At 43.0% G+C, this 21539-nt stretch overlaps 1 protein-coding gene across 1 annotated transcript in view; it reads right to left on the bottom strand.

Moving 5' to 3' along the window:
• ENTREP2 (endosomal transmembrane epsin interactor 2) overlaps window positions 1-21539 on the bottom strand; it is a 1280798-nt gene that overhangs the window by 728561 nt on the left and 530698 nt on the right. The gene's annotated exons all lie outside the window — the stretch shown is intronic.

The raw sequence follows: 21539 nt of genomic DNA, 5'->3' as shown, positions 1-21539 counted from the left end.
AACGTTTAGAATTTCCTTCCTTCAGCTGGAACCCAGTTCTCATTGAGTATCAGCACACTGTGCTATTTTGAATATTTTGTTAATTGTTTGACCACCATTATCCTCTTTATGAACCACTGATCTTCTTAATTTTGTTGAATTATTAAAACTTGTATTTTAATTTATTCTGACTAATTTCTATATTCATTTAAAGTTAAGAGTGCGCCCAAAAAAGAGTCTTCTTCTCTCCCTATTGTTTATGTTCTCATACTGACTCGGGGTGCACCACCAAATAATATCAGAATTTGAAAACAGAGTTTTCTTGCAATTATTTGATTTTGGTTTTAGAAAATCAATTTTCTATATCTAATATTTTCTGTGCGGTATTCCCTCCCTTCATGTTGAACTACACATCCCAGCATGCCCTGCATCAGTTTTGCTATTTGGCCATGCTAAAACTGATGCAGGGCATGCTGGGATGTGTAGTTCAACAACAGCTGGAGTGTCAAGGTTAGCCATCAGGGACTTAGATGGTTCTTTTAATGGACTATACCATAGACCCATCAGCCCTAAGATACTAATTATCTTATTAATTTCCTTGAGAAATGTAAGGGCCCCATAGCTACAAACTAAAATATTACACAGTTATTACTGTCTGCAGTAAGAATTATGAACAAACAAGTAACGGGTAGCCATAACTAGATATTTGGTGCACTGTGCCAAAAGAGAATAAGCACCCCACCATACTTGAAATAAGAATAACTTTAAATAAAAAGGTATGGCTTTGCAGGGGAAGAGAGTAGCCACAGAATAGCACCAATTATTATTACACAGCACACTAGTGTCCCTTATTCACATTACCTCACAGTAGTGTCCGTTATTCACAGTACACCGCATAATAGTGTCCCTTATTCACACTACACTGCACAGTAGTGTCCCTTATTCACATTACACCACACAGTAGTGTCCCTTATTCACATTACACAGCACAGCAGTGTCCATTATTCACATTATACCACACAGTAGTGTCCCTTATTCACATTACACCACACAGTAGTATCCTTAATCACATTACACAGCACAGTAGTGTCCATTATTCACATTACACCACACAGTAGTGTCCCTTATTCACATTACACTGCACAGTAGTGTCCCTTATTCACAGTACACTGCACAGTAGTGTCCCTTATTCACATTATACCACACAATAGTGTCCCTTATTCACATTATACTGCACAGTAGCATCTGTTATGCACATTACACCACACAGTAGTGTGCATTATTTACATTATACCAAACAGTAGTGTCCATTATTCATATTACAACACACAGTAGAGCCCTTTATACAAATTACACCAAACATCAGAGGCTCTTATACACATTACGCAGACAGTAGTACCCATTATACATGTTATGCCACACAGTAGAACAGTAGAGCCCCTTATACACATTACACCACAGTAAAGCCTCTCCTTCTCATTCCCCCTCTTCCTCTTCATCATTCCTCCTCATCATCATCATTCTTCCTCTTCATCAGCATCATCATTCCTCCTCATTCATCATCATCAATTCTCATTCTCCTCCTCCTCCTCCTCCTCATCATCATTCCTTCATCTCATCATCTTCATTCCTTCTCCCCCCTCCCCACCCAGGGAGCTGTGGTGCTACTAACCTCATTCCTCTTCCCCCACTGTCAGCACCAGCCTTGCTGCCACTTCTCCTGACTCATTCTTAGTGTGCTGTCACTGTGCACTGCTCGCCCCAATGCAGCGGCCATTCTAATGGCTCCTTGGTGCAGTGCACTGTGGAAATGGACTGGGAGAGATGTCATGATGTCTCTCCCAATCCCAAAAGACACTGCAGGAGATGGTGGAGGGGGCAGACCAAAAAGGTCAGGCAGCTGCAGTATTGTTTGCTGCATGTGTAATGGTAGCAGCGCGCCTGGCAGAGAAAGAGCCAAGTGCACCGCTACTATTATACATTTGCATTAGGCGGTATACAGCACCTGGCAGCAGTGGCGTAAACAGAAAAAGACAATCGCTGGTGATTGCGGCCAGTTCTGCCACCAGGGCACACTGTATGCACTCTGTGCTGGCACACCAGTCGCACAACACTAATTACAGCCCTGATATGGTATCTTATTTTATAGGTTATTTACTAATACTACTTTCAAACAGAAAGTGGTGAAAGTCCGGGCTTTTAAACAGCATTTGCAGCACAGGTTGTTTTTGGCCCCAGCCTGTACCCCCTTTCACACAGAAACTTGCTTGGTCAAGCATTTGGATCCAGTAATTGCGGATCAACCTGGGTTCTTCTTCTGTGTGAAAGTGTCAACCCAGGTCGCAATTACCAGGACTTCAACCCTGGTAAAAATCAGGGTGGAAGTCCCATGATTTTTGACCCGGGTTGACCCTTTCACACAGAAAAGATCCCGGGGTGATACAAAATGCTTGACCCAGCAATTTGGTTTTCTGTGTGAGGGATATAAATGGAATAATGATTCAGACTCTGGCATTCCGCTAATGTCATTGTTTAACTGTCATACTGAGATTATATTTTCATAAACATTTTTTAGTTTTATCTTATTGAACATCATCTAGTAATTAGCTCCACTACAGCTGCCATCTGTTGTTACTAGGAAGCAATTTCTTTACTAGTTAACCTGATACAATTTCTTGGTTTCTCTAAATTTGCCAGAGTCCTGCGAGAAACATGAACAGTCAATAACTATCAATAGGCAATAAAGCATTTGCCAACTAATCAGTATGGCCTCCTATGGAGAGCAGTATGTGTGTAAATCTGCAACACCTAATTTTAGTATACTGGGAAAGCACAGGTGTTTATAAATGCTTAGTACAGATGATACTTTAATGTTATTTTATGTAATTAGTCTTTCAAGATTTTTATTTTAAAGTGATTACCTAGTTGCTGTGATCTTGTTTACTGTGAGATTTGGGGGGGAAAGATGGTCAAGAATCTTTTGTTTCTAAGGGTCATATTCAGAGATGTGCACTAATCATACAGCAGCTGCGTCTCAGTATGCAGTGGCTGTGTGAAAATAAGATAATGCTGCAGGAGGTGCCTTGACTGACCGGATGCTGTGTCCGATGATGCAGCATTGGAACATCTGAGTGGTGACCAGGGAATTTGTGCAAGAATGCAACCACTGGCTACCACAAGCCCAGAAAATGGGGCCATCACTGCCCCCTATCCCCCTTCCTAAATGGCAGCAGTCTGTTCACAGTGGATGAGATCTGCACATGCACAGTGCTGCACTGCAAATGAACAGATCTCACACCATTGGAGAGTACATAAACCATGTCTGAACTACAGTAGGCTCTACATTGGCTGTTTACATATTGCAACCATATGTATCTAAAATACATATACTTTTTGTTTTAAGAATGACTGAAAATGGCATTTTGAAATAAATACTGATACTGTAATATAAGATAAATAAGACAGTGGTATCCGATGACCAGCTTGTGAAATGTATAATGGGCATTTGCTTTTGTGTTCTTGCTTTCCACTCCTCAGTTCAGGAAAGAGGTGTGTGCATATCTACAATGTATACTTCCCAACTGTCCAAATTAGGCAGGACAGTCCCTATTTCAGAATGCCCAACACTTCTGTCTGCTTCTGCTGTGTGTGGTATTGAAAGGGCCTTTTTAGTGGAAGGGAATGGGATAATGATGGTCTAGAATTGTGAGTCCACTGTTAGCAATAAAGTATGCAATATCCCTTGTGATATAGTTATAGAAATATGAAAAGTTGTGCATCTATATGGAGGTAATTTACAGATGGAGCCACGCTACTCGTGGCTCGGCTGTGCCTGGGCGTGCCCATTGCAGCGCCTGGGGGCGAGCATCTAAGATGTGCCCCATTCACTTTAATGGGAGCGTCTCTGTGCACTCCCATAGCGGGTCTAGGCATCGGATCACCTAGTCCTGCAGGGAGTGCACGCCTGCGATGGAGCTGCACTAGATGAGTGTGGCTCCATCTGTATATAAAGTATGAATAAGAATCAGCTTTATTGGCCAGGTATACTTGCGTATACTAGGAATTTGTCTTCAGTTTGCTATACAAAAGCCAAGTAGGTAACAGATAAGCAGGTGGGGGGCAAGTAAAGTCATACATATAGGAATACCATAGGGACACAAGTGCAGTGGCGGATTTAGGGGGGGCACTGTCATTTTTAGTAGATTTTTGCATTAAATTTTTTTTAGTGCGCACGGCGGGTGTGGCGCGCACATCCGACATGATGAGGCTGCTGCAGCTGCTGCTGGTCCAGGATTGGCTCCCTTGAGAAACGTGACATGCAGTCAGTCAGTGCATGTCACGTTTCTGTGCAGAGGAGCCGAGCAGGAGGAGGTCCCAGCTTCAGCCCGCTGCCGCCGCCACTGAGGGACAACACCGTCCGTGACCCAGCCAGTCACACAGCGCTGTGCACCGGCACTGCACAGCACAAGTGTGACCAGCGGACAGCAGCCCACACATGGTACAGCTGGTAAGCGCTGTGTACGGCAGCCGCAGTATGTGCCTACTCTTTGTGACATCCCTCCTCCCCCAGTGGAGGATACAGTGAGCTGTGGCAGCAATACCCGATGCCTCCCCAGCCGCCGGCCCTGATCACCCCCTCCCTCTTCCCCAACTTGGTGAACTGAGGCGCGGGCAGCGATGCCTGATCCCTCCCCAGCAGCCGGCCCTGATCACCCCCTTTCTTCTCCCCCACATGGTGAGCCGTGGCTCGGGCAACAGTGCCCGAGCCGACCACCCGCCCTTTTCAGTTGAGCCTGACAGGGGATGCGGCTGCTATGGGGCCTGGACTTTTTACAGGTCCCGCCACTCCCCTGCACCCAGACACCTGTAGTGTCTTCCAACGCTGGTCCTTTAGCCCCACCAGCTCTCCCCAGAGCTCAGCTCCATGCTGCAGAGTGCACGCTGCACGGAATCTCGGATCTCCACCCCTGTGCCTGCCCTGCCACCTGCTCAGGACCTAGGTGAGTGCCCTGCCATAATGTGTAAAAGAGGGACGCTGTCCGCCGTACAGTGTAAAAAGGGGGACGCTGTCTGCCGTAATGTGTAAAAAGGGGACTCTGTCTGCCACAATGTGTAAAAAGGGGACTGGGGGACTCTGTCTGCTGCAATGTGTAAAAAGGGGACTGGGGGACTCTGTCTGCCGTAATGTGTAAAAAGGGGGACGCTGTCTGCCATAATGTGTAAAATGGGGACTCTGTCGCAATGTGTAAAAAGCGGATGGTGTCTGCCGTAATGTGTAAAAAGAGGACGCTGTCTGCCGTAATGTGTAAAAAGGGGGACTGGCTGCCGTAATATGTAAAAAGGGGGATGGTCTGCCGTAATGTGTAAAAGGGAGCTCTACCTGGTGTAGTGGCGCTACTGTGCAGCGTAATTTGAATAATGGAGACTACTGTGCACCGTAGTATGAATTGGTATTATTTTGTGGCCACACCCCTTCCCCATGAAGCCATGACCCTATATATTTATTGCGCACCTACGGCGCGCACTGCCCCTGTCTTACATGGGGAGGGGCCAATGCCGTTTCTTTCACATAGCGCCAAAATGCCTAGTTACGGCACTGGCGGGTACCTATCAGGAGCAGTGGGTACTCGACTAGACTGTACTCCTGGGCACCTGGCTACACAGCAGAAGTGGGTATGATGTCAGAGGGCTTCCAGTTCAGGTGGAGATGCTTAATTCAATGTGTATGTATGTATGTAACTGTATTAATGTGTGTGTATATATAGCCAGTTGGTGCTTCCCTCCCCTCTGTAGAATAACATCCCTCCCCACTATTGGCCTTCCATATGGAGGAGACCCCCTCACTGCTGCCCTACACTCCATATCCCCCTTTCCTCCTCCCACTGCTGCCCTCCCATATGGAGGAGACCCTCCTCACTGCTGCCCTACCCTCCATATCCCCCTTCCCTCCTCCCACTGCTGCACTCCCATAAGGAGGAGACCCCCCTCACTGCTGCCCTACCCTCCATATCCCCCCTTCCCTCCTCCTACTGCCCTTGTTGTGAGGCCACACGCACCTTCATGGGACCGCACGCCGAAGGCGTGCTCAAGGTGCCCCCCCTGTCATTTTTTCCAGGATCCGCCCCTGCACAAGTGAGTTACATGTACGTCTAGTAAGTCAACGTTCAGGAGTTCAGCAGTCCAACCGCTTGGGGAAAGAAACTTTTGAGGCCTCTGGTGGACCTGGCGGGGACGGCCCTGTAACGCCTGCGTGGAACACCTGCCTATATGAGTTACACAGCATAAACTTTAGCATAAATATATATATATATATATATATATATATATTATATATATATATATATATGTTCAGTTACACCTAAATATACATGCATACACAGGAGTACATACCATTAATCAAGTTCATGGTCCATCTGCACAACCACTGTGTACAATCATTTACTCTTGAAAATATAACTGAAAAGTGCACATCTTTTAAAAAAGTGATAATGGAACTCTAAGTATGGACTATTATAACATTTGACAAACGACCTCATTATTTAACTAATCTATATATATAAAAGGCAAATACCACTGACTCATCACAAAATCTCCTGAACCATAAGGACTAGGAACTTGACATTTGGACAGTAGCTTGCATTTGTGACGTAGGCACAAGAACGGATTTTTCAAAATTCCACCCACAAACATCTTAAAAGGGGTGAGATGATTATTGGGAATTCCCCCCTCACATAGGAGAGTTAAGACAGCCCACCCATTCGGGGTTATAAACAATGCATGGTGCCAATGATACCAAGTCATGTTAGAGGGGAGGACACAATGCTCTGTTCCTGGACTTCCTTGCCAGTCGCAGTTGCACAGCAATCCATTATTCAAATAGGGGAGTCACATCAACTGCCACCCCTAAACACTGTGAAACATCGCTGGGTGTAGCGCCCCTATTTGAATAATGGACTGATCTGCAACTGTCACCGGCAAGGCAGTCAAAGGAGGAGCCCTATGGAGAGCAAGAAGCTAAGCAAGGAGACCTAGGTCCCTTAGGAATAGAGTCAGCCTATCACGGCATACCTTACATATTTAACATACAGTGGGCAGAGTTTGGCCTGTTGTCCCAGCAGTTACAGTATTGAGCTATGCAGTATCAGAGGTAGGACAGGGCAGAGAAGAAGGCGGATTATTCTCCTCAGCGCCAGCCTTTTGACAGCATCAATCCAGGAAAGGCCGGTCCGGAGGTGCGGCCTGACAAAGATATATGTAAAAACAATTGAAAGCAGTACTAAATTTTCTAAAATACCAGCGCTTTTCATCTCTTTGTGATTATACTTGAAATTCCATAGTGAAGAAACGGTATTCAGCTAGTATACTAATAGTTTGGTACTGATTTAAATAATCATAAACAAACAGAATAGTACAAGAGGCCTAAACGACTTTCAGAAAACTAGTTATGTCTCTGAAGTGATGTAATGCTAGGTACACTCCTGAACAATTTCACTCACGATCTGACCAACTTATGATTTTCTATGAGATTAAGCAAAAAACATAAAATGTTTAACATGCACAATAGTGATTTATCTTTCTGATCTGAATTATTATCTGTCCTAAAACTATCTCAAAGATGACATATTAAAATGAACTACTGTATGGGCAGAAATGGGCAGACAGATGATCAGAAATCCATAACGACGACAAATTGTGCAAGATATCAGATCATCGTTTTCAAAAAATGTCATGAGGCAGATCAGATCCAATCATCTGGTCCAACTGCTTTGGAACAATAATTGGCCTCGGGTGCTCTGTACACACTTGGAGATCATCAAATCCGAGCAGCTAAATAAGCACCTAGGCTGCATTGGTGTATCTATAACGGATGCAGGCAGGGTGTGCGGTTGAGAAAAGAGAAGTCTCTGGGAACATAGCGCAGATGCCATGCTCCCGGAGACCTGCGCAGTAGGCTCTAGGACGAAGCCAGAGTTTACTTGAACACAGCATGCACCTCTTTTAAGCCGACACTCCTAGGCTATTAATGTAAAATGCCTTCTCTTGTTTTGTTGTTCAGTAATGACATTAGAATTTTGTCATAGGTTTCCAGGTTCTGTACAGCTGTAAAAAGTAATGACAAATAAAAGACCCATATAACAAACTCAGTAGGTTAAAGAACAGGAATTCACACACATACTGTATACCAGCTGTAATGACATTAATAGGAATATTTAGCAGTCAAGTTTCAGACACCCACTAGTAAGACTTTTAAATAGACTGAGCATAACAACTATTGGCTGTACCTGATTTTCACATCAGACTAAAGTTAAAACAGCTAGGATGTTGTTCTAACAAATAACATAATGTCAGTGCAAATCTCTTTCCGGATTGTGTAGGTGTGATAGAAAGGAGACTCACCTAATTATTACACATTAGCACAATTTCCGTATGTGAGCTGCTTTTTCTATAAATTACACATTTGGGTAAAGCTACTGTCAGATGTGTTCAAAGTGAGACAAACGCCCTCGGTGGTGCATTTCTTGGAAGCAGAGAACATTCCTATCATGAGCCCTTTGAACAGCACATAAAAACCTGTGGACTTGTTGGATGTGACAGGCTCATTGAAAAATTCAATATCCCTCTTGTCAATCAATCATGCTTTTCAGTCCCCACTTCAATCAATCACATAAAAATGTCGTGTTCCGTGATAACTACACAAAGGAGAGGACAATGCTACTGCGAGACTACCGCGCTACGTTCACCCACTGCACAATGAAGAAACTTATCTCTCCTCCATAATTCTGCAGGTGCTGCCAGTTTATTTTAAGCGGCTGACAATGTCAGTTATCTATTGTTTCAATATTTTCCATGGAGATAAATTACTGCTAATGCTCCTAAGCGTGAACACCTAATTTCTTCTGATTCTCTATATACTTTAACTTAAACATAGTGCTTTAGCTATTGCTGTAACATAGACAATTGTTCTGTGCATAATGCTTATTTAACTGTAAAAGCAGCGATTGGAAATATTAAGATATATATTATACTGAGTTTAAAGGAATATGGAAGCAGAGGCGCATTAAGAGAGGAGGGATCCGTGTGCGTTTCCCTCTGGGCCCCCTCCTCTCTAGACTCTGTACCAGAATCTAGTGCGCATGAGCAGGTCTTCAGGGAAATGGTGCGGCAGCCATTTTCCCGGTGATTTTCCTACTGTGCATTGCGAAATGCCAGAAACATGACTGTCACACCATTTTTCAGGTGATTTGTGCAGCACTGTTGCTGCCGATGTGGGACTCCGGTGTGGTAAGTATTCAAGAAATGAGTGCAGGGTGTGCAGTGTTGGCCCCCCTCACTCACTCACTGACTGATTGACTGACGACCCAGGGGCGGTGTGCACCATGCACCCATTCTAGATACACCACTGATGTGAAGATCCTCTCAGAATGCTTTTTCCACACAGGGCCTGATTCTGATTAGGGAATATAGCAGGGACGTGCGGTGAGGTAAATTTCTCAGGAGGCACTGGTTAGTACCAGAGCAAGATTTACACACAATATATGAGCCAAATGGTACATGGGGGCATTATACACAGGTGCAGCAGTATAAACTCTTGGAAATCTGGTGGGTTTTGATCAGAGATGTGCGGAAAAGATACACAGGTGAGGCAATGCCTCACTTGCATTAGACTTTTTACTCCAGAGATTTGACTATAAAAATGATTAGAATAATGCAAAGAAGATATTTTTAACATATTCTTTGTGTTTTTCATATACTTTATACAGTAAAAAGTCTTGCACAGACGTTAGTATGACAGGAAAGGCTCTGCCTCACCTGCCTCACCCCACCGCACATCACTGGAATATAGTAAGAAAGAGCAAGTAACTGTGCACCTGTATAAACCATGGGGGTGATTCAGACCTGATCGCTGGGCTGCTAATTTTACTGTCCTGTGATCAGATAGTCACCATCCAAGGGGAGTGTATATTCGCCCGTGCAAGTGTGTGAACGCATGTGTACACGGTGCTACAAATATCCCTCAGTCAGCCGACAGCTGCAAATCTGTTTGCACCTCACTCACCAATGAATGTTTTTACCAGTGTGTGCAGTCTGTGCGCAGCCCAAGACTTACGCCTACAGTGCGATGAGAACAGGCTGATGGGGTCCGGAGCTGACGTCACATATGTGCCCTGAAAACGCTTGGGAATGCCTGCATATTTCCTGACACTCCCTAAAAATGACCAGTTACCATCCCCTTCCTGTCAATCAGCATGTGAGTGGCTGGGCAATTTACATTTTCGCAGCAGCCTGTCGCTGATCAGCGATGCCTGTTGTTGTTTGTCGACGCATGTGTGCATTGCGATGCATATGCATGCGCAGTCTATCGATAATCGCCTGCTGTGCAAAAACGTACAGCCGCGATCAGGTCTGAGTCAGGCCCAATGTTGCAATGCAAGGTGTACAACTACATACATTATATACTGGCTAAATACTGTACTTGTATGAGGGGTTTGCAAGTGTCTGGATGCACAAAAAGAATTATATTTACAAATAAAGTGAATTTTATATTTTTTCAAAGTATACGCCAGAGGAGTCTATGCAAAGTTGTATATGCTCAAACCACTTGGTGAAGCAGCTAGATCAGTCTGGATGAAGGTTTCCACTGCAGCTTCCGGTGACTCAAAATTAATTCTTGCGCTTGATTTGTGGGAACACAAAGAAGTCGCAGGGGGCAAAGTCTGAAATGTATGGTGGATGACCAAGCTCCTGGATGTGTTCATGGGCCAGAAACTCCACCCCTTTCCAGGAATAGTGGACAGGTGCATTGTTGTGATGGAGAAGGCCACCATGGCTTCCAGCACTTGCAGCAGGCATTGGTTGGCGTAATAGACCCCAGTGATGGTGTGCTGCTGCACAAGTGGTGCAGTTGCTTCATGACCAGTCTTGACCAGCCACCATCTGCTTAGCCATGATGCACTCACGTCAAAACATCTGTGGCGGCGGACCTCCAACTGAGGTCCACTGGGCTGATTGCTGTTTGATCTTTGGGTAGAAACAGTAGATCCAGTATTCATTGCCACTGATCTGCCAAACAGAGTTTGAGCAACTGCCATCAAACCTGGCCAGCATGTTGCCGCACCAAGTCACCCAAGCCTCCTTCTGCTCATGAGTTAGCTGATAGGTCACCCAGCGTACAGACACCTTGCTCAGGCCAAGCTATTCGGGGAGTAACAAGTGGATGGATCCTGATGAGATGCCTATCTCCTTGTCTGACTGAGCCATGGCCACCCCAGCATCCACTTTAACTATGGACCACATGGCAGCAATGTTGTCCATGGTAATGAAGAATGCAGGTAGGCCGCAGCTCTCCATATCTTCCAGGGACAGTCTCATTCTCCGAAATTCTGTAAACCACTCAAATACAAGTGGTTTGGGATTGTGGATGCTCCCCAAAAACAGCTCACAGTGGGTCAAAACTCCAGCTGTCGTAGACCAGTCCTGTAGTGGAAGATTTTGGCTCTCCAGTAGCCTTTGTTAAGCTTCATAATGAGTTTGTGTAGGAAGTGAACATACTGACTTTTTCGGTATGCTGTGATGCTTATATACAGTTCTGTGCTTTGTCGTTTCTCAAGAACTTTTAAGAGATTACAGTTCGCAATCAGAAAACCAAATTGTGTCTACTCTATCTATGCACTGAACATCCAGAAACCTATTGCACACCACTTGTACTAATCCTGAATCTAACCAATATATACAATAATAATATACTCTTATATACAGTTAACATATTTCATAGTGTCCTTACAAATCCTTATATTTATGTGGACCAGTAGTAGGTTTACCGCTATGCTACCAGTCACTTAGGACCCGGCGTGTCCCAGGTGACCCACCAACAGGGCTCAATTATGGCAGATTGCAAGCTCAAATGCGAGCGCTGAATACTTCTAGCAGGCTGTCAGTGATTACAGCGGCCAGGACCTGTCATGATGTCATATGCATGGACAAATTGAGAGGAGCCAGTCTGGGACGTGCCCAGTGAAGAGGGTGAGGAGGCATGTGCTTGTGGTGCAGCAGTTGCCTGCACCTGCCTGCCCTGCATTCCTGCAATGTTTTTTTTTTTTCAGTACACACTGCAGTAGTACAATCTCCCCTGAGGGCGGCATACACTGACTTAGGGGGAGTTGAGTGGTGACGGTGGCATACACTGTCTGGAGGAGGGGAGTTTGAGGGGGGGACTGTGGCATACACTGAATGGCTGGGGGTTGGGGGATTTGGCATACACTGACTGACTGTGGGGAATTTGGCATACACTGACTCACTGGGGTGGGGGTGGGGGGTTGTTTGAGAAAGGGGGTCCTAAATCGGTTTCTTGCTTAGGGCCATGAAGTCTAAATCCACCTCTGATGTGGAATAGAAAAACTATGTGTAGCTGACTACCGGAGAATTGGAAGACCTCTGGACTCCTGGGGGAACAGCCGAGCAGGAAATTCTCTCTGGCTGCCTGCAAAATGATAGGGAATGTGTCTTAGGGGCTCAAGTATAAATATATACAGCACTGCAACAATTATTAATGTCAGTAATCCATTGCTTAATTTTATTTTGAATGAAAATATCCTCGCTATGTACTCAGTGTAACCTGCAGGGACAGCAGTAGTGATAACTACTTTGGGATAATCTAAAACTGTGTCAGGAGGCAATCAGAGCCAGCAGGAGAGGGAGCATAAGATCCCTTTCATGTAAGTATGCCTCCGTAGCCATAAAGCTTTTTACGCCATCTCAGGATAGTGTAAACCAAAGGGGCCAAAGGGTACATAAGGGTCAGATCGTAGTCCTCAGTGATAATAATGGGGACTGCAATCTGCAGCACTAATTATCCTTTTGCAGTAGATTTCTGAGAAACGTCCTGCATTAGGCTATTAGTTCATAGTTCTGATACAATTTCTTCATAATTCATTGAAAAGCTGTCTTGCTAAATAGGCCCCTTAATGATGCAAATTGACCCATCAAGCCCCAGCCATATCTTCTTTTCATATATCCTACTGAATTTCATGGAATTTGCATTTGTATTAGGCAAGATAAATTACACTTTCACATGTATTAATAACTGTCAAGCACACTTCTCTTCTGTGTATAGTACACCTTACTATGCTGTGTACAAATAGTATCTAACACTAACATTGTCATGCCCCATCTCCATAGTTCCTCTATGCTATGAAAAGACATATTTACATTTGTCACTCCTGACGTAAACCTACCCAATACGGTTGTGATGTAAAGCTAGAAGCATGAGATCTGCTTTTCAAGTTTTAGGCGCAAATGTGTCCATCTTTTCTTGACCTCCATTATTTGACATGTATTTTCAATACTTTTTTGTGGATTCAGATTTATTACATTATTGATTAATACTCACAGCTGTGTCATCTGGTGGAAAAAGAAAGGTTTGCTTGTAACATGAATTATTATTATATTCTAAAAAGGAAAATCAAAATGCTCATAAAACATTTTTTTATTCTATCTAGAGACATTTTGTATTTCAGTAGGCAAAATAAAAGGAAATAAATAGTCACAGTCACTGCCATCTGTATAAGATGCATTATACTTACTACATTCAGCATAAAAGTTATTTTAAAAGGCCACTTGTATGTTTTGAGAGTTATTCATATCAAGCCATTTGCGGTGACTACTCTTGAAAAGTGGCCACATTTAGCTTTTTTCTAAAGACTGATTGCTCTTGATCACTGCACCTTTCAATGGATGCAGAATACTTTCCCTCAATGACATTTCTCCTTAGCTAGCTTCTTATAAACAACTACCTCGCAGGAGTTCAGAGTAGATGAAACTATCTTTTCCTCATGTGATGAACAAAGACTGTCAATGTCTTCTATTCAATCAGCATAATGGGAACTAAGCAACCTGTCCCACTCCTGAGTCTACTAAGTAAACTGTTTCCATTTGAACTACAGCGTGTGGAATCATGTACACAACAATAGACACACAATAACCACAAGTAAATGGACCTCTCTCAGTGACAGGTAATGCTGCAGCGTTTTTCTATTTCACTCTATATGAGCTTTATCTCTGTCGGGCTTCGCTCTAACCATCATGAATTCATGTGAGGTCTGAGTTAAACTCTGTTCTGCGTGAAACATTTTGTCGAAGTTCTACTTCTGAACTGTTCAATTTAAGTACTTTAATGCCAGCCCAATGATTAAGTGGTGTGGAGGTAGGAGCATGACTTTCTTCACTAAACCGCCATCTGCAGCCAGAACCAGCAGGTTAATGCTAGATACACCCTACTGGAAACTGTATCTTGCCATTGATTGTAGACAGGTAGGTGGATCAACTAGAAAAAAATAACTCTGAGGGCTCTTTAACATTTGAATGTGTAAGAGGAAAAAACCTGATATTATAACCTTTTTAAAAAAAATGTTTTTAAAATTAGTTTGGAAAAAGAGAAGAGGCTGCCAGAACGCAGAACTTCATTACATTCTCTCTGATTTTACCCTCTCCTTAACCTAGATGCTATTTTAATGGTGTCATTTACAGGAAAGCACTTGTGATAACAAAAGTTAGTGCCACAGGTATCTGAATACACCTAAACCCTTGTAAAAAATAAAAATTAAAAAGTAAGGTAAAAGCAAGAGAAAAGGTAAAGGACAGAAAATTGCAAGTGATTTCTAACCTATTTATATTCCATCCTTTAACAGAGACCTAGCAGTAACCAAATAAAATTTCTAGCACTAGCCAGCTGCCTATAACTCTTAGAATCACCATATGTCCCCTTATTTTATTGATTTACTTATTTATTTATTCTATTGCAACATGAAAGTCATTGGTTTGGAAATGTCTTCAGAGTGAAACTCATAACATGGTTGGGTTCAAGTGTATAGTAAGTATACAAGGAGTCAGTTAGCGCTGCCAGGTAACATGCTTGGAACGCTGGACTTGATCTAACATAAGGAAAGCATTACTGCACATCCTTCTTTGGTAGAAGCTCGAAAGGAGAAACACACAAAGCAGATAGCCTTTCTAATAAATATGACTGAACATGATTATTGTACATCTATCATTGTTATCCTTGCTGATGGTGATGAGGGTACATGTCGATTTATCTGGGAGTGAAGTTGTACCTAATGACAAGTGTATAGTGGCGATACTTCTTAGTCAGTGATTGCCGCCAACCATTACTGCTGAATGTATTAAAGAGTATAGGGAAAACAGCACACATCCTACTGCAGTCCATAATCAGGCACTTACAGTAACAAAAATGAAAGCTGTAGAAAATATGCTCTTAGAATCTGTACCATTTTGGAAATGATTTGCTTGTGCAGAACCGAGGTAGCAAGGACTTACAGTAGTTGCTATTATTTGTCAAGCAAGGCTGTACTGGCTTTATACTGCCACAATACTGTTATTAACATGAAGCAGTCACTCTGATAATCTGTTTGTACGTTACACTACAAACTACAAGTGTGTTTGGTCTAGGTCAGTATATTTATCTCTCTCTTCATTGTGTGATTCTAAAGTCTCCAGAAAACGGTCAAGCCACAAGTTCTTCACCATCACCAACACCTGCATTCTTGTCGATAACGTCCTCCTAATCACCATCATCTTCAATGTTTGGGGGAAAAAAAGAGTACACGGTAAAGCATTGCTATGCCATTTACTTAGTTTAAAAAACCCACGTTTTGACAACAAAACCCATACTTGTATAAAGAGAGAAATGAGCACTGGTTGTCCTTCAGATACAGTAGCTAGATTGTAAATGTTCAACCTCACAATGATTTGATTGCTGTTGCCATTTTAGGTTAGAACAAAACATACACATGCTCATGGTCTTGCAGTTCTTGTACACTTACTGTATGCAGACATTTAATGCATTAAAGCAATGTCTAGGAAGATCTCTGCCATTTTAAAATGTCATATTGTGCAAGAAATTATCTTACCTCATTGCATAGGGGAACCATTTCCCATTATAAACTAATATGCGATCTTCCAGCTTGTGAGCATTCTATGTGGCTGTGGCTTTTGTTCAATGATCATGGAAAGAGATTTTTATTTAATCACAACCCTTTTGGATCCATACTGAGAGAGTCAATTTAGAAATGTTTTGCCTCATCCGAAAAAATGAGTTTGTTCTACTATGAGGGAAATGTAATGAGAAATGGAAGATTATTCTGAGCCTGATTTTGTATTTAAAACAATTGCTGCTTTAAATGCTGAGACAAAAGTAAGGAATTTTGACAAATCACTGTTACATTTTCCCCAAGTGCAATTGTTTTCCTGGCAATAATGTAGTATTTTATCTGTATATCTACTCCGTGCTGGTTATGGAAGCCACAAAATGCAGTCAGTCATTGCCCCAAAAATATGGAAATGCTCACATTTATAAAGATACATCATGCCGTGAAAAATAGATAGCAGGTATACTTCAAAATGATTTCATATGAAACATTTTTGCTCTTCCTATATCTGACATTGCAGTCCCCTGTTCCCCTTTCATCTAGCAACCGCTGAAAGAGCAGCACATGTGATCACGACAGGTGGCAGGTAGGCATGAGGCTTTGAGGGACCTATAACTAAGTAGCGTATAATTTTTTATTTTTGTTTCCCTTTTGAAAACATGTTATTTCTGTGTGAGTTGCTAACTAAAGCTACCAGATATATATACAAAACAAGATATAAAGGAGCTTGATTGTTTATTACAATTTAGTAGACCATAAATACTAAATACATATAACATTTGTGTGTGGGTTGTTTGTTTGGTTGGTTGATAGATAGATAGATATGTGTGTGTGTGTGTGTGTGTGTGTGTGTGTGTGTGTGTGTGTGTGTGTGTGTGTGTGTGTGTGTGTGTGTGTTTATATATATATATATATTAGCAGTTCTGGCCTGTCTTTTTCTCTTTCTCAGTTTTTTAGAGCACTCATCATCAAGGCACATGCCGTACACTGAGGGAACTAATACCATTTGGCCGTCGCCTGCACGTCCCTGACTGCAGTGCTGCTGATTCAGGCGGGCAGTGGCTATCTTGCAGTTTCTAGCCGGCTGCTCAGGGTCCTGACAGAAGGTGGAGCCTGTCAGGACTCCGATTTTGCCTGCTGATGACCCCTGAACTGGAATTGTTAAGAGGACTTCTGATATTGAACTCCAATGGCAGAAACTCACTTTCCAATATGTATAGCAGCTTGCAAGAAGGTTTATTTATCTCCAGGGCTGGAATGAGTCCAAATGGTGGCAGAGTTAGATCTAATAACTAGGTTACTCAAAATATACCAACTCTGATGTAATTGAGAGCTCTAAGGTCTAGGGTAATCCTATATCTAGAGGTTTACAAAACATGTAGATGTGATCTTTATTCACTTATAGTGACATGCAAACAACTGACATCCAATCTTTATAAAAATGAATACTTTATTCAAAAAACAATATAACATAGACAAACACAAAGACAAGAGAGAGTCAGCTACCTGACAATTACATCCCTGAAGTAGTCAACTTAGATGAAAAATGGTGGTTGGTTAATGTGGGGTTTCTCCAGAAAGGATCTAATTTATTTCCACCAGGAGCTCACACAAACTAGAAGGGTGAAGTGGACTTATTAACATCTGCCATCTGTTTCTAAAAAGGATGACCTACATGTAAAAAAACTATTACTTTAAGTAGAAGAGTCAAAGAGACAAAGAATTTTTAGGAGCATTTCAGAAGGTTAAAACATTAAAGAAGTCTCATCTGGCCTAAGTGAGTAGAAGATAAGAATATTAAAGAACCACCTTATTCGACAAAAGAGATAAGCATCAATTTTATTTTGTTTTGTTTATCAGACTCTGTAATGAGGACTGCAAGTTAAACAAGTATGAAGTGACACAGGTGCTGGTAGAAACAGTCTGACAGGAGAGCGTGTCAGCAGCAAATGCTTTGCAAAGAGACCAGTTGGCATACAACAGATGTATGGAACAGAAGATAGACAGTAGCATAATAGGTCTCTGCACTGATCCCTCCACATATCTACAACAAGCTAAACTAAATCGTGTGCTGATTTAACCAAAAATGGGCACATTGGCCCTCATTCCGAGTTGTTCGCTCGCTAGCTGCTTTTAGCAGCAGTGCAAACGCTAAGCTGCCGCCCTCTGGGAGTGTATCTTAGCTTAGCAGAAGTGCGAACGAAAGGATCGCAGCGCTGCTACAAAAAAAGATTGTGCAGTTTCAGAGTAGCTCGAGACTTACTCCTAGCTAGCGATCACTTCAGACTGTTTGGTTCCTGTTTTGATGTCACAAACACACCCTGCGTTCGGCCAGCTACGCCTACATTTTCCCAGCCACTCCTGCATTTTTATCCGGCACGCCTGCGTTTTTACACACACACCCCGAAAACGGTCAGTTTCCACCCAGAAACACCCACTTCCTGTCAATCACTCTGCGGCCAGCAGTGCGACTGAAAAGTGTTGCTAGATCTTGTGTGAAACTGCATCGGCTTTCGTGAAAGTTCATCGTGCGTGCGCAATGCGCCCCATTTTTAGCCTGATCGCTGCGCTGCGAACAACGGCAGCTAGCGATCAACTCGGAATGAGGGCCATTGTTAGTATTATCTGCTGCTGAAATCAAATGAGAGTCAGGGAAAAATATGGGGTAAGGAAATTTGGTGAAAACGGTGTCTGTAAGCGGTCAGCATACCATCATTTGAGATGCCGGCAGTCGGAATACCTACGCCGTAATCCCAACACCAGTCACAAGATCAACGCCGTGATACCTACAATACATTGACCACAATGCTAACTCTGAAATCCCAACTGTCGGCATCTCAAGCTAAAGTATTTTAGGTCTGATTAGGGTTAGGCATGGCGACTGGGACTGTGTTATGTTTAAGCAGTATAGGGGAGTTTAGGCTGCGGGAAGGGAATGTTAGGGTTAGGCTGCTGGGAGGTTGGGTCTGGATTCTGCTGCTGGTATTCTGACCGCCTGCATCCTGATATCAACCCATCTGTAAATGTGGAAATAGATCCAATATCTAAAGTGCACTGAAAACAATGGTGGATTTTTAGCACTTGAGCCTGGATATGCACATGTCTGATGGGATTCATTCTGAATATATCACTGCTGGGCCTCTTCTTCCATGTTAAAATATTCACCTGAAAGGGACTAAAAATAAATGACTGCTAATTTACCTGAATTATAATCGGCTGCCTGGATATTGGTGCTGTGAAAATGGAGCAGAACCAACCAATTGTGCAGTTCTGGCATAGAAACTTGAAGCAGGTTGTGTGCTTCGGTATTTGGCTCTGATTAGCACATCTCAATTCTATTAGGGACTAGCGCTGTCATCATGCAGAATGAAATACACAAATGATGATTAATAGATTTCAGGTGACATTTGAGTCCTTCACAAAGCCTCCTCTTGACAGTGTGAATTGTTAGTACTCTTGAACTTCCTGTATCACTAGCAGATGCCTCAGTCACTGGGGTCTGAACATCAAGTGGAACACTACAACAGCACATGAATTCTGGCAATGCTGCAAAGGAGTCTGTCTGTGGATGTGTGTTACCACTAATGTCCAATGATGTCGTAGCAGTGGACACAGATAATTGTGAGGGTCACTTAATGAAGTTGACAAAACTGTAGGAAAAACAATAGAGTCTAATGTATTTATGGTTTTCCCAAGGGAGCCCTGCAAGAAGGTTTGGGCTTCGCTGCATCCAGCAAGCAGGTCACAGACTTCTTGAATTGATTTCCAGTATGACAGGTAAAGAGTAGTTAGCAAGCCAGGTCTGGTAATACAGCCATATGCCAAAGTCATGTGGATAGGACAAATAATGGTTGGGTCAAAAGCCGGGGTCAGAAACATAATACTGCATAAGCCTGGGATAATGCAATGGGAGAGGCAGGAACAAGCCAGGTTGTACCCATAAGGTAACAAATAACAATGGACACAAACGCTGCAGACTAGGAGTATAACGTTAATAGTCAAATAGCTTTCCAGTGACAGAGGTTGGTTTAAATAGAGGCATCAGTTTGAACCTAGTGCTACTTATGACTTCAGTGATCACATAAGCACAAGTACAAATCTTTAGGAGGCCGCATGACCATTCCTATGGTAACCAGCAGGAAAAGGTGAACAGGAGAATTATGTAAACCAGGAGAGCAAGAGGATCCAGCAGCATAATACATATAAAATCGTCATCTGATCCGGAAAACACTTGTCAGTTCTGGCACTGCCTGACACAGGATAGTGTTGCCAGAGGTGTCTCTATTAGATACTACAGGATGGATGGGGTCTGCCGACTTCAAGGCATACATGTCTGCCACAGAGAATAGTTGTAACTGTTAGAGGAGCTCTCTGTGCTGCTTCTGTCTGACACACTACCGTCGGGTACTAGGACCCAGATTCCCGGAGGTATTGACCTCTGACCCATCTACTGCACATGCAAGGCTCCCATGCCACGCCTTTCTCCTACTTCAGTCCTTCATACCAGATGTGCCAGATGTGCCCCTAAGTGTTCCTGCGTATAATGGAGTAAGGGATGGGCATTGGAAGCAAACCACGGAATGATGGCTTCCGCCATTGAAACTTTTGAGGGGAAGGTAACTAATCATCACATCAAAACAATTTGCTGCAAAACAACTTTCACAAAGTTTTGTGCTTGCACAAAAAAAACAAGTTTTCGCATGCGCAACAGCAACCTGCAGCTGTTCTGATGTTAAACAGCTCTATTTTAACTTCAGATGGCTATTGCTTCCATGCTAATCAACAGCAGCTGAGTTTCCAAAACCGCCATCGAGTGTGGAAAACACTAACATTGCAAGAAACACATTGATGGTGATAAAGCATCGACCATCTATGTTCATCCCTTTTACGTAGGCAGTATGCATTATACAAACCCCACAGATCCACTGTGCCACCATTACTGTGTTACCAATATAAATCCTGCAGCCATCACTGCATCTTGACTTATGGCCTAATTCAGGGGTACACACAAACCGTACACTATGCCGATGTTGTACATAATACTCTGGAAACCCCTATGGCACATTTCTCACCCTGAATGTACGCACAAAGGCGCTGTTACATACAGAAGAGCTGTGTCTGGGAGGAGGTATTAAGGGTATTAAGGAAATGCAAATAACTGTTTGTGGGCAAGTCATGGGAGTTCTCAGATGTATAGCCACTTGAACACAGGCCATATTCAGATGGAGGCACTGCACCTGCCTTTGGCCGTGCTAGCACAATAGGATTCCTAGTTCATAAACCTGGAAGTCTTGTCTTTAATGGAACAGGTCTTATTGGAAGAGCTGTCCCAGGAAGTAGGTATTTATGCATACCAGAGAGGATAGGATGTATCACATAGTAGAGTGGTTATCAAACAGATCAGTCCTTAGAACCCAAAACAGTTCACATTTCCAGGTCACCCGGCAGATGCACTGTGTATGACCAACTGTCACATTTGTAAAATCCATAGGTGACCTGGAAAACATGAACTGTGTGGGGTCCTGATGACTGAGAATGAGAATCTGTGACATAGTATATGTCATACATCACACATCTTGTGGTGTGTACACACGGTGAGATATTTTCTTTCGATTTTGA

The sequence above is a fragment of the Pseudophryne corroboree genome, chromosome 6, assembly GCF_028390025.1.
Source record: "Pseudophryne corroboree isolate aPseCor3 chromosome 6, aPseCor3.hap2, whole genome shotgun sequence".
NCBI classification, from domain to species: domain Eukaryota; kingdom Metazoa; phylum Chordata; class Amphibia; order Anura; family Myobatrachidae; genus Pseudophryne; species Pseudophryne corroboree.
This window is presented reverse-complemented; position numbering and strand designations above follow the sequence as displayed.